Below are 14,279 nucleotides of genomic sequence, written 5' to 3'. Positions count from 1 at the left end.
AACTGCGACCAGTTTTCTTCTTCTCTGCCACCTCCACCCATCTGGCTCCAATCTCTCCTGCCTCGATTACAGTTTTGGGTTTCCCATCTAGGATGTATCTTTCTATTTCCTCAGGAACCCCCTCTAAGAATTGTTCCATTTGCATTAGGAAGGGCAAATTTACTGGAGATTCAACACTTGCTCCTGATATCCAGGCATCCCAATGTTTCGCAATGTGGTAGGCATGTCGGGTAAATGACATGTCTGGTTTTCACCTTAGGGCTCTGAACCTCCGACGAGACTGCTTGTGTGTTATCCCCATTCTGACTCTCGCCTTGGATTTAAACAGTTCATACTTGTTCATGTGTTCTTTAGGGATTTCAGCTGCCACCTCAGCTAAGGGTCCACTGAGCTGTGGCCTCAGCTCTACCACGTATTGGTCAGTAGAGATGTTGTACCCAAGGCAGGCCCTTTCGAAGTTTTCTAAGAAGGCCTCAGTATCGTCACCTGCCTTGTAGGTGGGGAACTTTCTGGGATGGGAAGTGGTACCTGGAGAAGGATTGCTAGGGCTTGTTGGTATATTCTGCTGGGCCTTTATCCTCTCCACCTCCTCCACATGCTTTCTCTCTTTTTCTTTCTCCTCCTCCACATGCTTCCTCTCTTTTTCCTTCTCCTCCTCCACATGCTTCCTTGCTTCCATTTCCCTCTTGTGGGCAGCCTCCTGTACCTCCTTCTCCAGCCACATGAGTTCTATCTGTCTTTCATGTTCCCTTTGTTTTTCCTCAGCCTGAAATTTGGCTAATTCCAGCTGTAGTCAAGCTGCGGATTTTGTCATTCTAACCTCTCTGTTTTTAACTAACTTTACACCCGAGGTTTAGAAATAAACAAACAAAACTTGGCTGTAAAATTTTGCTGTGCTGGAATAGAATACCTATTCTCTGATAGTGATTGTCAGCCTACAGAAAAAGACAATTCCCTTGTCTCTGCTCTGGGCCCAAATTAAAGCAAAAAACCTCCAACTACTTGGAAACCTGCTTACCCAGCCAAAGAAAAAGCAAATGGGTAGAACACACACCCCCTATTTACTTTTAGGAAGAAAAGAAGAAAAAACTCTGGGTTGGAAGACTGTGAATTTCCCTGCAGGAGTTAAGTACCCTGCCTCCAGGCAAAGAAAACCTGCAACTCACAAAGATAATCCCCTTTTGTCTCTGCTTGGCCACAAAGCAGAGAAAAAACAAGCTGCTTTCAGTTTCAGCTGCTTTCTGGACTTCCTTTCCAAAGGGAAAAAAAAATTTCCTTTTTAAAATCTGTATTTCTAGTTCAAAAAATCTCAACTGGATCTCAAAATGATTTCAGGTTAATCCCACCACTATGCCACCATGTCAAGGTTCCTCCCCCACTCTGAACTCTAGGGTACAGATGTGGGGACCTGCATGAAAAACCTCCTAAGCTTATCTTTACCAGCTTAGGTCAAAACTTCCCCAAGGTACAAAATATTCCACCCGTTGTCCTTGGATTGGCCGCTACCACCACCAAACTAATACTGGTTACTGGGGAAGAGCTGTTTGGATGCGTCTTTCCCCCCAAAATACTTCCCAAAACCTTGCACCCCACTTCCTGGACAAGGTTTGGTAAAAAGCCTCATCAATTTGCCTAGGTGACTACAGACCCAGACCCTTGGATCTTAAGAACAATGAACAATCCTCCCAACACTTGCACCCCCCCTTTCCTGGGAAAGGTTGAATAAAAAGCCTCACCAATTTGCATAGGTGACCACAGACCCAAACCCTTGGATCTGAGAACAATGAAAAAGCATTCAGTTTCTTACAAGAAGACTTTTAATAAAAAAAGAAGTAAATAGAAATAAAGAAATCCCCCCTGTAAAATCAGGATGGTAGATATCTTACAGGGTAATTAGATTCAAAAACATAGAGAACCCCTCTAGGCAAAACCTTAAGTTACAAAAAAGATACACAGACAGAAATAGTTATTCTATTCAGCACAATTCTTTTCTCAGCCATTTAAAGAAATCATAATCTAACACATACCTAGCTAGATTACTTACTAAAAGTTCTAAGACTCCATTCCTGGTCTATCCCTGGCAGAAAACCAGCATATAGACAGAGACCCAGACCCTTTGTTTCTCTCCCTCCTCCCAGCTTTTGAAAGTATCTTGTCTCCTCATTGGTCATTTTGGTCAGGTGCCAGCGAGGTTACCTTTAGCTTCTTAACCCTTTACAGGTGAGAGGAGCTTTCCCCTGGCCAGGAGGGATTTCAAAGGGGTTTACCCTTCCCTTTATATTTATGACAGCTGCTTTCCATTTTAGTAGTTTATGTTTAACACAGTACTGTACTGTATTTGCTGCTGCTGCTTCTTCTTTGGTCTCTGTTGCTGCCAGATTGTGTATTTCCAGTTCCAAATGTGTGTAGTTGACTGGTCAGTTTGTAACTCTGGTGTTCATAACTCTGAGGTTCTACTGTATCTTCATTCTGTCCAGTGCCACAGCATCCACTGAGCATAGGTGGCACACCCTAGTTGTCAGAAGGGCTCTGAAAATGTACTTCAAACATAGAGGCCATGAGGAGATCAGGTGCCCTGTTTGTATCCTTTCATCTGAAATGCCAAGGATTCGGCGCTTGAAAGTCGTTTGTTGCTAGATAGATAAGACTATGCATTGTGGAAGTGTACAAGGCATTGGAGATTCTGGTTCCAAAAGGGTTCAGGGCACACTCCTTGATCTCTGGCAACCTCATGGGCGGAAAGAGCTAATTCATCCACAGCGGAAATTTGTAAGGCAACCACCTCGTCAAATGCTATCATTTTTATCAATAACTACAAGGTGGACTTCCTTTGGCAGGAAGGTGCTGCGGATTTGCCCAGAAATGATTTTGCAGTTTGAGAAAATATGGATGGAGAGGGATATTGTTTTCCTTTTTCTGACCATTTCTATAACCCTCCTTACATCTGTTCATTGCTCGCTACTTCCCAGATATCAAGAACTATGGGAGATACTGAGCTGCTGAATGGAAAATTTCATACTGATAATTTCCTTTCTGGTAGTAGCGTCTCCCACAATTCTACCCGTCCTGGATGGCTCATGAGTCAAGGGTCAGATACTAAGTGGGATTGTTATGATATGACTGTCTCCTTTGGTCTAAAGTGTATAGTTACTTTGTTATTTGTTATTAATGATGTTATGCAAATTCTACAGTTTGGGAATAACTCAGCTGGAAGGAAGCTGGAACTGAGAGGGCATGGCCAGACCATGCAACTCCAAAACTCTGATCTGCCTTTGTGAGCTGCAAAGGGAGGAGAGCAGCCCAGATGTCAGAAATCTGGGGGGACAATGCTAGGAGAACAGAAATTATCTGCAAGAAATTTTACATCCTTGATTCTGCTGGCAATGGTTCTTGATACAACACTACTCTGTGCAGATTAATCCTATTCTCGGCAAGAATAAGTTGCGTGTGCGTAGAAAACATGTTGGTAAACAAACACACACAGGGACCATGATACCCCTGATCTTTTAGCCCAGCTTCTGACACCCCTCCCTGAGTCCTACTATGGAGGATTTATGTGCAGTGTCCTGGTTTTAGTCTCTCTGCTTTGTTTTCAAACATCACTCTCTGAGCGGTGACTATCCTCCATGAGAAAACTGATGCCCTTTAAAAAAAATAATTCAGAAAAAGAAAACTCCCTCTCCCAGTTTGGCACCTTTCCCTGTTCTGCAGAGGCCTGCTCCAAATCCTGCTGTTGTCTTGACCTGGGCTCCCAGGCCTTGGCTAGAATCTCTCTCCTTTTACACTGTTGGCCTGCACTGTCTTTGAAGGCTACATGCCAGCAGGACTCCACTCCCTTACACTATCCCTTCAACATTCTTTTACCCACATCAGATGCTTCCTTTCTAGAGTGGAGGAAGATGAGTTCTTATTCTAGCTATTGCCAACATAGTGTTGCCAGTTCCCATGTTTTTTATCATAAGTTTTGCAAACTTTGATATTTTTCTTAAAGTCCCAACTCTTTTAGATTAGTGATTACTGTATAGTCTTTTGTCTGGTGCAAAAATTTTCCCTGGAACCTAACCCCCCTATTTACATTAATTCTTATTTACATTAATTCCCTTAACATCGTTTTGCTTAAAGTAGCATTTTTCAGGAATATAACTACAATGTTAAGCAAGGAGTTACTGAAGATGAGAATTGTTAGAGAGCTTATTCCTTCACTCTCCCACTTCCCTGGTCCTTCTCACATGAACAGAGAGCAACAATACCCGAAGTCCGAAGGTGCAAACAATTCGATGTTTATTGGGGTGAACTTCCAGCAAGCTTAAATACAAGTTCCTTTTCCTTATTTCTGAATCCCAACTTACTTCCTGTTTGCCCCTAATTTATATAGTAATATTCTTAGCTATACCTTAACCAATCATTCTACTAAAATTTAACTAACCAATCCTAACATATTGTAACATGATTATGTAACCAATTATATCCCACCATCTTAATTAGTTTACACCCAGCAAAATTAATTATACAGCAGACAGGAACAATCACAGAACCAGACAGAGATTATACAGACAAACAATAGCAAAGTGGGAACTATAATGGCAAGACAATACAGAAGTGAGGATTTCACATCCCAGCTATTGATAAGTGAGTTCTTGCCAGACAGGATGCTATCAAACTAAGTTTTCTTTTACATTTTCTAGGCACTTCCCTTTCTCTGGAGGTGATAGGAATACAATCCTGTCCTGATAGTGCCTAACAGCCCAATAGCACCTTTTTTCAATGTGACTAGGTTGGAATGTGAGGATGTGACCGTTCGCTTCCCAGCTTATGGCTGCCTCTGCTGCTTAACCAAAGGCCTTAGCCTAAGAACAGGGCCTCAGACTGTCACAGTAAGAGAAGGACCTTACATTGGCAGACAGTGATTTTGATTCTTTCTTTTATACCTCTAACTAGCCAAGTGATAAGAATACACCTAAATTCTTAAAGTACAGGCCTTTACAGGCAGGCCTGAATATCTATATCCTAACACTCCACCCCTTTTTTTTTCTTTTTCTTTTGGGATCCTCCTGCCCAGGTATCCCTGGAAAAGCATAGGACATATGGCGACACATTTCCTGATAGGGCCAGGCATCAAGGTGGAAGGTGTCGATGCTCCATCTGTCCCACTGCCCCTTGTGTAGTACCATGCCCTGCACCTTCTCTCGTACGGGCATACTACACCTATTCCAATTAGTGTTCCAGACTTCCCAGTATAGTGGGCCCGAGAAGGTTGGGTCCGGGTTGTCTAGTACACATAGGTGGGGGGGGAGGGGCTTACTACATTACTTATAGGTTATAATTAGTGGCTGTTCTCTAGGGGGTTGTGCCCCCCTTGATCGTTTCCACATGCAATGTAACACACATATAGTTAACAATACACTAGCTGCTATGATAATCCACAGCAACACCGAGAGTCCTGACCACTACAGTATGGTCCAACATCCTGGCCACCACCAAAAACACTGCTTCTCCTCCTTTGATAAGGTTAAAATTTTGTCAGCGCCATCCTGTAGTGTGTATTGTAAGTGTGTCCAACTGTTGGCGCTTGCAGCAAGTTGCTCTTGTAATCTTTGTGTACTTTGGTCCATATTGTGTGTCCATTGAATATCCACAGTGAAATTTGGTATTGTCCAAACCAATTCAACTACTTGGTACGGCATGGGGTAGTAGGTGCCGGTTCGATTGTTTACAACGATGAAGTCCACTGATCCATTGGTACACCATAGTCCAGGTGGCAGTGTATAGAAGTTTATAATTTGGTCATACACTGGAAGGATTTTGCCTCCTAGTGTTATGTTGCAGGATTGCATACATTCCCAACAGAATACACCGTACCCCATATACATTACCTCTAAATGCCCCCCCCTTTGCAATAGGCCATTGATCCTGTTCCTCCATAGTCATAGGAGAGGGGCACATCCATATTCCTCCTCTGGATATACAACTGCTTAATGTGATGACAGTCCAATTTACACCATTCCAGCCCCCCCACCTATTCCCTAGTGGCTCCCAACGTGCTCCCCCTTCCCTACTAACTCCCATAGGGTTCAAGGGAACCACCTTATTTGCATTTCCTTCCCATGGTATCATAGTAACAATTACACAAGAACTGTCCCCACAGGTCGGGGATGTTATTTTCCAGGTAGATGGGTATGTTTTTGCAATTGTGGATAGATATGGGCTAGCCTCCCGATTTAATACTGAAGGCCATTGTTCTGACCAAGCATCTCTCATAATATCCATTAACATTATTAACTGAGCATTTTGAATACCTACGCACACTTCTCCCCATGTTAGTCTTCTGAATCCATCCTCTACCCATGTCAACAGGTCCCCTGCCCAATGAGTTAACTGCAAGTTTACCTCTACTGCTGTCCTCCACCCTGTGGCAACTGCTGATAGTTGCTGTGCCATTAATTCATTAATTTGTTGTTGAAATTTCACATTTTGTCTTACTAATTGTTTGGTTACCCACTCGTCCCCCAGATTCCATGTACCCAGCATAGTGTTCCCCGCTGCCCACAACCCCCTTTTCCGACGACGATTCCAGGTGTGTCCCCTCACCCATGCATTGAATTGTTGTTTCAATCCTTTTATGTACATACTACAATTAGGATGGATTTGGTCCACCCACCATTCCTTGGGGCGTACCACCCATGTAATAGAGTGAAAGGACACGTTAAAAAGTGCTGGCTGCACCTGCTCCCACAATGGCTCCCATACATTTGCTCGTCGGGGAATATTCTTGGCTCCAGGCTGTGGCCACTTTAAATTTGGATTCTTCCAACTTGGCATCCATATCACCTGTAGGGTTACATTCTGTAAAATGGTTAACTCATCATACGCCCAGCGTCCCAAAGGGGATTTTACGCCTAATGTAATATGTACATAACAATCACACCTTCGGGGATTATCTTCCATGGAAGTACCATTGTGGTTACATATGGTAACATCACACCCTAAATGTGGGGCCCTATTTTCCCAAGAGGGTTCATTTGCTCCAGGAGACCAGAGGGTTATATTCTTTGGACACTCTGTAACAAACCACATAGCTGGGTAACTGTGTTTTCCACTATCGTTAATCATGGCAGCACCCAGGGAGTACCATGCGATATTTCCTGATAAATTTGATATTCTCCACCTGGTTGGGATTCCCCCATCTAATCCATAAACCATATACCGACACTGCCAAATTCCTGTTGGAATATTAGTGGAACATCTTTCTATGGGGAGATTCTCATAGTCTTCATTAGCTTTATTACCACAGGTTGCATGTGTAGCCGTCCATGTGTTTCCTCCTTTTGACACTTCACATCGTGGGATCTGAATAGAATTTGTAAATGTGACAATTGTGATTAGCACTAGTAATTGTTCCATCCAGGGCCAGGGAATTTTCATCCTTTTCTCCTTTTTGAATTAACCTGTAATACACACATAACAAAATTTACACGTCCCCTTTCCCAATCCCCTGTTTGTACCTTTTTATTTGCGTGCAGTGGACCCACTCCCGTCCTCCATTCTCTGTACCCAGTAATAGCAGACTGGGCCCTAATTGGTCAAGGACAAGATAGGGGCCCTTCCATTTAGGAGCTGGGAATGGATGGTGTTGACCTGGAATCTTGTACATCACTAGATCTCCCACCATGGGTAGATTACGCTCCCCAGGCAGGTCATACCATGCTTTAACTCTTGCTGCTCCTTGCTCGTCTCGCCAGGCCACCGCCTGCTGTACTTGTTTTACATGGTCAATTAAAGTTAAAATCCATTCTTGTGTTAAGCCATGTGTAGTGACTTCCCCAGGTACTGGGGTAAGTAGATTTTCCCACCGTTCCATAGGCCTTCCCATGAGAGCTTCATATGGAGAAAATCCTGTGCCCTTTGATTCTCGGGCCCTTATTCTCATTAAGACAAAGGGCAGTAACTGTGACCAGTTTTTTCCTCCGACTTCCACTCCCTTTCTTAGCTCACTTTTAATGGTGTGGTTCATGCGTTCCACCTGCCCCGCAGCCTGGGGGTGATAAGCAATATGGAACAACTGTGTGATTCCAGTGAGGGCTGATAGCTCCCCTAACAGATCTGACCGAAAAGCAGCTCCTTGGTCTGAGTCAATCACCTTCGGAACCCCCCAGCGAGTGAATACCTCATTTACCAGTATTGCAGCAGTTACCCGGGCAGTTTGATACTTTGTGGGGAAAGCTTCCACCCACCGGCTGAAAGCATCCACTACCACCAACATGAATCGGTTTTTCCTGTGATCTGGTGGTAGGGGTCCTGTGTAATCAATTTGTATTCTTTCCCATGGTCCCCTTGGGGCTTGTCTCATTAATTCTCCCCTTAGCACCTTGTGAGGTGGGCTGTGCCTGGCACAGTCCAAACAACGTTCCAGATGTGATTTTAAATCAGCTGCCATTCCTGGCCACCAGCACAACCTTTTTAAAGTTCCCAGTGCCTCCTCAAACCCGGGATGTCCCCCTGTCAAGCTCCCATGCACCCAGCTTAAGAAAGCCGTCCGACTTCCCTGAGGGCACAACATTACCGGTCCCTCAATTGTTAAGACACACCAAATCCCTTCCATTAGTTCCACCTTTGGCACATGCCTGTCCCCAAGTTTCATGATGCCTTCCAGTCCTGGGTCAGATTCCTGTAACTCTCGAATTCGCCCTCCCCGATCTGTATCCACCCCGCTTCTTGTTAACACTGTGACAGGCACACTCTCTTCTGGCTCCCAGGGCCATGGGGGTGCCTCTGTTGCAGCCCGCTTGGCCTCTACATTGGCCAGATTATTCCCTTTGCTTAGGGGTCCTGTTTTCTTGTGTGCCTTTACCTTTACCACATTGATCCGTGTAAAACAGTGACTCAGCTCCTCCACTCGCTTCCACCAGATAGCATGCTTGATTGTGGAGCCGTCTGTTGCCCTGAAATGATTATCTGCCCACCATCTCAGCATTAATGTGGCACCACGAAATACATAATCTGAATCTACCACCACCCAACATTCTGGCTCAAATTTGGGATCCACTTCATTTAAAGCTGTTAGCAAGGCTGCCAGTTCTGCCTCCTGAGCTGACTTTGCTTCTAGTGAGAAACCAATGGTGCTGACTGACTCATTGCCTCTGATTCCCACAACAGCTAAGCCTGCAGTTTTCCGTCCCCCTTGATACATACAACTTCCATCCAAAAACCATACCAGTGTCCCCTCCTTTACCTGATTGGGGTTAGCCGCCCGAAACACCTGATGTTGGGTTTTACCTGGGCTGGCTTCACATTGGTGTGGGGTGCCAGCCAGATGTAATCCAGCTACCCAGACTATGGGTTCCTTTAACACCTCTGCTTTAATGTTTTCTGCCTGTAGAGCCAGCAACCATTTAGCAATACGCTGCCCACTCACTTGTCCCTGTAAGATAGTGTGCATGTTTAACAGCCGCAGGGGGTCATGATGAGATCGGACTATGACTTTCTGCATTCCCGTAAGGTATTTAAATTTCCCTACCCCCCAGTAGGAGCACAACAGCACCTTTTCACACCACCCATACTTCAATTCCACAGCACTCAAAAGTCGAGAGGCAAAGGCCACAGGTCGGTCCTTTGCTCCATACTCCTGTGTTAATGCACAACCAATGGTAGTGTCTGATACCAAAGGATACAGATAAAAGAATTTCTCCCCATCTGGGGAGGCCAGCACTGGAGCACTGGCCAGGTTTTCCTTTAGCACTCTCACTGCCTCAGTACACTCTTCTGACCACTCCCAAGTTGAGGCTCGGGTTAGGTCAAATAGAGGCTGGGCTATTCCTGCATAATTGGCCACAAAATCCCTGCAAAATCCAGTTAGACCCAGAAAACTTTGCAAGCTTTTAACATCCGTAGGCAGTGGCAGGGACTGGATCAGTTGCACCCTTCCCTTATCGATTTCCCTTCCCATCTGAGACACTTCCACTCCTAAGTAGGTCACTCTTGTCTGTCCCATCTGAGCCTTTTTCCCATTGACCTTCAATCCTGCTCTTGCCAAAGCTTGCAGGACCTGCTCGGTTAGTTCCCTGTCTTCTTCCTCTGTCCCTGACATTAGCAACAGGTCGTCTACATATTGTATGCACCTTGCTGAATCCACCCCCTCCAGAGCCTGTCTCATGTATCTGTGAAAAATTGCAGGGGAGTCCCTATATCCCTGGGGTAGGACTGTCCAGCAGAACTGTCTGCCCTCCCATGTGAATGCAGTTTTATACTGACATGAGGTAGCTAGTGGCAGAGACCAAAACCCATTAGCTATGTCCAAAACAGTGAAAATTCGGAATTGGGGTCCAATTCGGGCCAACATTTCAGGGTACGCTGCCACCACTGAGGCTGGTGAATTGGCCAGAGCATTTAGTGCCCTGTAATCCACAGTGAGACGCCAGGTACCGTTTGGCTTCCTCACGGGCCACACAGCAGCATTACAAGGGGATGCAACTGCCCGAATCAGTCCCCTCTGTTCCAACTCCCCAATAGTTGCCCCCACCTCTGCCAATGCCTCCCGAGGAATAGGGTACTGTTTCTGTGGGGGAGGGTCCCCTCCCTCCATCAGTACCTCCATGCTGCCCCTCCCACAATCCAGGTTATCCTTCGCCCACACAGGGATGTGTTCCCACCCAGCCGGGGGTGGTGGGAGGGCATGTGCCGCCTTAATGGTCATAGTGGCTATCCCCATGGGAATGGTAAAGCCCTGACCGTCCTGCGTTTGCCCCAGTAAACACACCCAATTGGCTAAATCCAGTACGAGTCCCAGTTTGTGTAAATCTCCTGCCCCCAACAGATTAAGCATATCATTACAACCCCACATAATCTCCCCTTCCCCCCAGATTCCTTTGATTTGTCCCCGCCTCAGGGTTAACTGTGTCTCCCCTCCCGTTGCCCCTACAATTGTCACAGTCCCTTCTGAGGGTCTCCCCTGCCCCCATGTGGTTAAACTGATGGCTGCTCCAGTGTCTATCAAAAAATCCCTCATGGGACTCCCTTCGATTGCCCCCTGGAGCGTAGGGCGACCAGACGCATCCCGTCCTAAACTGAGAACATGGACAGGACGCCTCCCAGGGCACCCCTAAGTTGCAGCACCCACCTCTGTCCCTCCCACTGGTTCATGAGGGGACCGGGGGTCCTGGCACCGAACGCATTCCTGTCTCCATGCAAAATTGTGTGTCTGACATTTCAGGCAGTCCCAGTCCCTTGGCCTCCGGGACCACTTTCCCCCTGATCTGGTAAGATCGTGGGTAGTCAGTTTAGCCTGCAGTCTCTGGATCTGTTGCTCTATAGCTGCCCGCTTGTCCCTGACTAGCCCCCCAAAGCCACGAACTCTCCCTCTACCTCCTCCTCTCCAGGCTGACCCACTCCTTTCCACCTTGTATTGATTCCCCGCAGTAATAGCATGGACTGGCTCTTCCCCCTGATGCATCTGCCTCCACACATCTGCCTGTTCCAGAAACTGGGGTAGCTGATTGGGAGCAAGTTCAGGGTGCTGCAACCTTCAATGCCCCACGAACTGCGGATTGCTCAGCTCCAACCATTTCTCCAGCAATTCCACACCCCTACCCTGCTCCATACCCCCACCAGGTCCCGGTGCCCCTGCCTGTGGCAGCACCCATGGACCATCCAGGGGATCCACCCAACACCGTGCCCATGCCTGTATGCGATTAAGTGTATCCCGCCCTGTTTCCCCAGGGATTCGCTTCATCTTATTCATCCCTGCAGTACGAGAGTACACCCCAAACAAGTGTTTTGCCACCTGTCCGGGGATTAGAAATGGGTGTGCCACTCCTGCCACATCGATTCCCAAGGTACCTCGTCCCAAAAGACTACGCCATAAGATCACCTGGTCCTCACGAGTTAGACCCTCCATCTCCCTGCCCACCCCCACTAGCCACAGCACAAACTGATCCCAATCATTCCGGGGTACCTTTCCCAAACGGCCCAGTACTGCCTCCCGGTCCTTCAGGGACAAGGGGCAGATTTCTGCCTGTTCTACTACTTGTGGGGCATGGTCCCCCCATCCTGCAACCGGGGCCACTATTCCTGCCTCCTGCAGTTCCTCCCGGGTAGCCTCTCTCGCAGGGGCGGTAACTGTGGATCGCCGGCTTACAACATCCACCGGCAGTGGTGGGTACAGTGTTTTTTCAGGGTAGGGTGGTGGAGGTGTCTCCTTCAGTTCCATTAGTGGGGCGGATGGTTTGGGGTCCCTAAGTCCATTGCCCCCATGTTTACAATGATACAATTCCTCCTCTAAGTCTCCTACTCTCCCCAGCAGTTCATCCCTCTCTCTCCGGATTGCCTCACAAGACTCCTCTGTCCGTGCAGCATCCCTTGCCTTCAAATCCGCTACCTCTACTGCTAACACAGATTTTTCTGTTAAAATCCGTTGCTGATCCACAATCCCCTCCAAATCCTTAATGTGTTGGAGGAGATCAGCTTCCCTTTTTACCCAGTATGCCATCCCAGCACACAAACCTTGTAATACCATTCCCTTTTTCCTACACTCCTTTCCCTTGGGGTCTCCCAAAACCTCTCCCATCTCCTTCTCAATCTCATCCCAGGTGAGCCCCTGCACCTGGTATGGGCCCTGATTCTTCCTTATCCATTTGTTCAAAAAATCCGTTACCCCAGCTTGCCAGAACCCGCAACTACCATCATGAGAGTTCGCCATACCCCCTCCAAGCAGCTGCGCGGACTGTTGGGGAGGGGGACTTACAGGCTGCCACTCACCTATCCAATGTGATGTATCCAAGTCCCGGCACCAAGATGTTAGAGAGCTTATTCCTTCACTCTCCCACTTCCCTGGTCCTTCTCACATGAACAGAGAGCAACAATACCCGAAGTCCGAAGGTGCAAACAATTCGATGTTTATTGGGGTGAACTTCCAGCAAGCTTAAATACAAGTTCCTTTTTCCTTATTTTCGAATCCCAACTTACTTCCTGTTTGCCCCTAATTTATATAGTAATATTCTTAGCTATACCTTAACCAATCATTCTACTGAAATTTAACTAATCAATCCTAACATATTGTAACATGATTAGCTAACCAATTATATCCACCACCTTAATTAGTTTACACCCAGCAAAATTAATTATACAGCAGACAGGAACAATCACAGAACCAGACAGAGATTATACAGACAAACAATAGCAAAGTGGGAACTATAATGGCAAGACAATACAGAAGTGAGGATTTCACATCCCAGCTATTGATAAGTGAGTTCTTGCCAGACAGGATGCTATCAAACTAAGTTTTCTTTTACATTTTCTAGGCACTTCCCTTTCTCTGGAGGTGATAGGAATACAATCCTGTCCTGATAGTGCCTAACAGCCCAATAGCACCTTTTTTCAATGTGACTAGTTTGGAATGTGAGGATGTGACCGTTCGCTTCCCAGCTTATGGCTGCCTCTGCTGCTTAGCCAAAGGCCTTAGCCTAAGAACAGGGCCTCAGACCGTCATAGTAAGAGAAGGACCTTACATTGGCAGACAGTAATTTTGATTCTTTCTTTTATACCTCTAACTAGCCAAGTGATAAGAATACACCTAAATTCTTAAAGTACAGGCCTTTACAGGCAGGCCTGAATATCTATATCCTAACAAGAATCTCAGCTTTCATTTAAAAAAACAAGGTAAAGTTTCTGTCCCTTCTGCTTATGGAGGAGAGCCTAAAAATGTGACACAAGAGTAGTCTCGTACCTCAAAATCCAAGGACAAATACCTCCCCTCCCCCAAAATACTTTTTTTAAAAATCTCATGATTTGCGGTGCTTGATTCATGATTTTTGAGCACTGGAGGTTGGAAATACTGGAAACTTCTGAGCAACCAAAGCAGCACAAGTGCAGGACATCTGATATGGGGGCTGTGGGGGATGGAATTTTCCAGGCCTAAACTAGCAGTGAGTGCCATCCCTATTGTCCTACTGCTGTTACAGGAGGAGCTCTGAGCTGGCACCCATTTGCTTCTTTCTCTGGTCCACTGTTGTGAGAGAAGGGATTGGAACTAGTAGCGTATTGCCTTCCCCTCATACAGCTCCTGAAAGGGGATCTGGACTGGTAATCACTAGTGGAGGTGGAAGGAGATCTCATGGCAAGCTTCCTCCCACTGTTCCCACACTAAAGAGAGTAGTGATCCCAGCTTGCAAATGGCTGAGTCAATGCCAGATGGCATCCCTCTCAAGTGTCCTGCATAGAGCAGGACATCTCATATCTGGCCCTGATTTGTAAAGTTGTCCTTTGGTCCCACATTGCTATTGGAAAGT

The sequence above is a fragment of the Eretmochelys imbricata genome, chromosome 1 (genome assembly GCF_965152235.1).
Source record: "Eretmochelys imbricata isolate rEreImb1 chromosome 1, rEreImb1.hap1, whole genome shotgun sequence".
Classification (NCBI taxonomy): Eukaryota; Metazoa; Chordata; order Testudines; family Cheloniidae; genus Eretmochelys; species Eretmochelys imbricata.
This window is presented reverse-complemented; position numbering follows the sequence as displayed.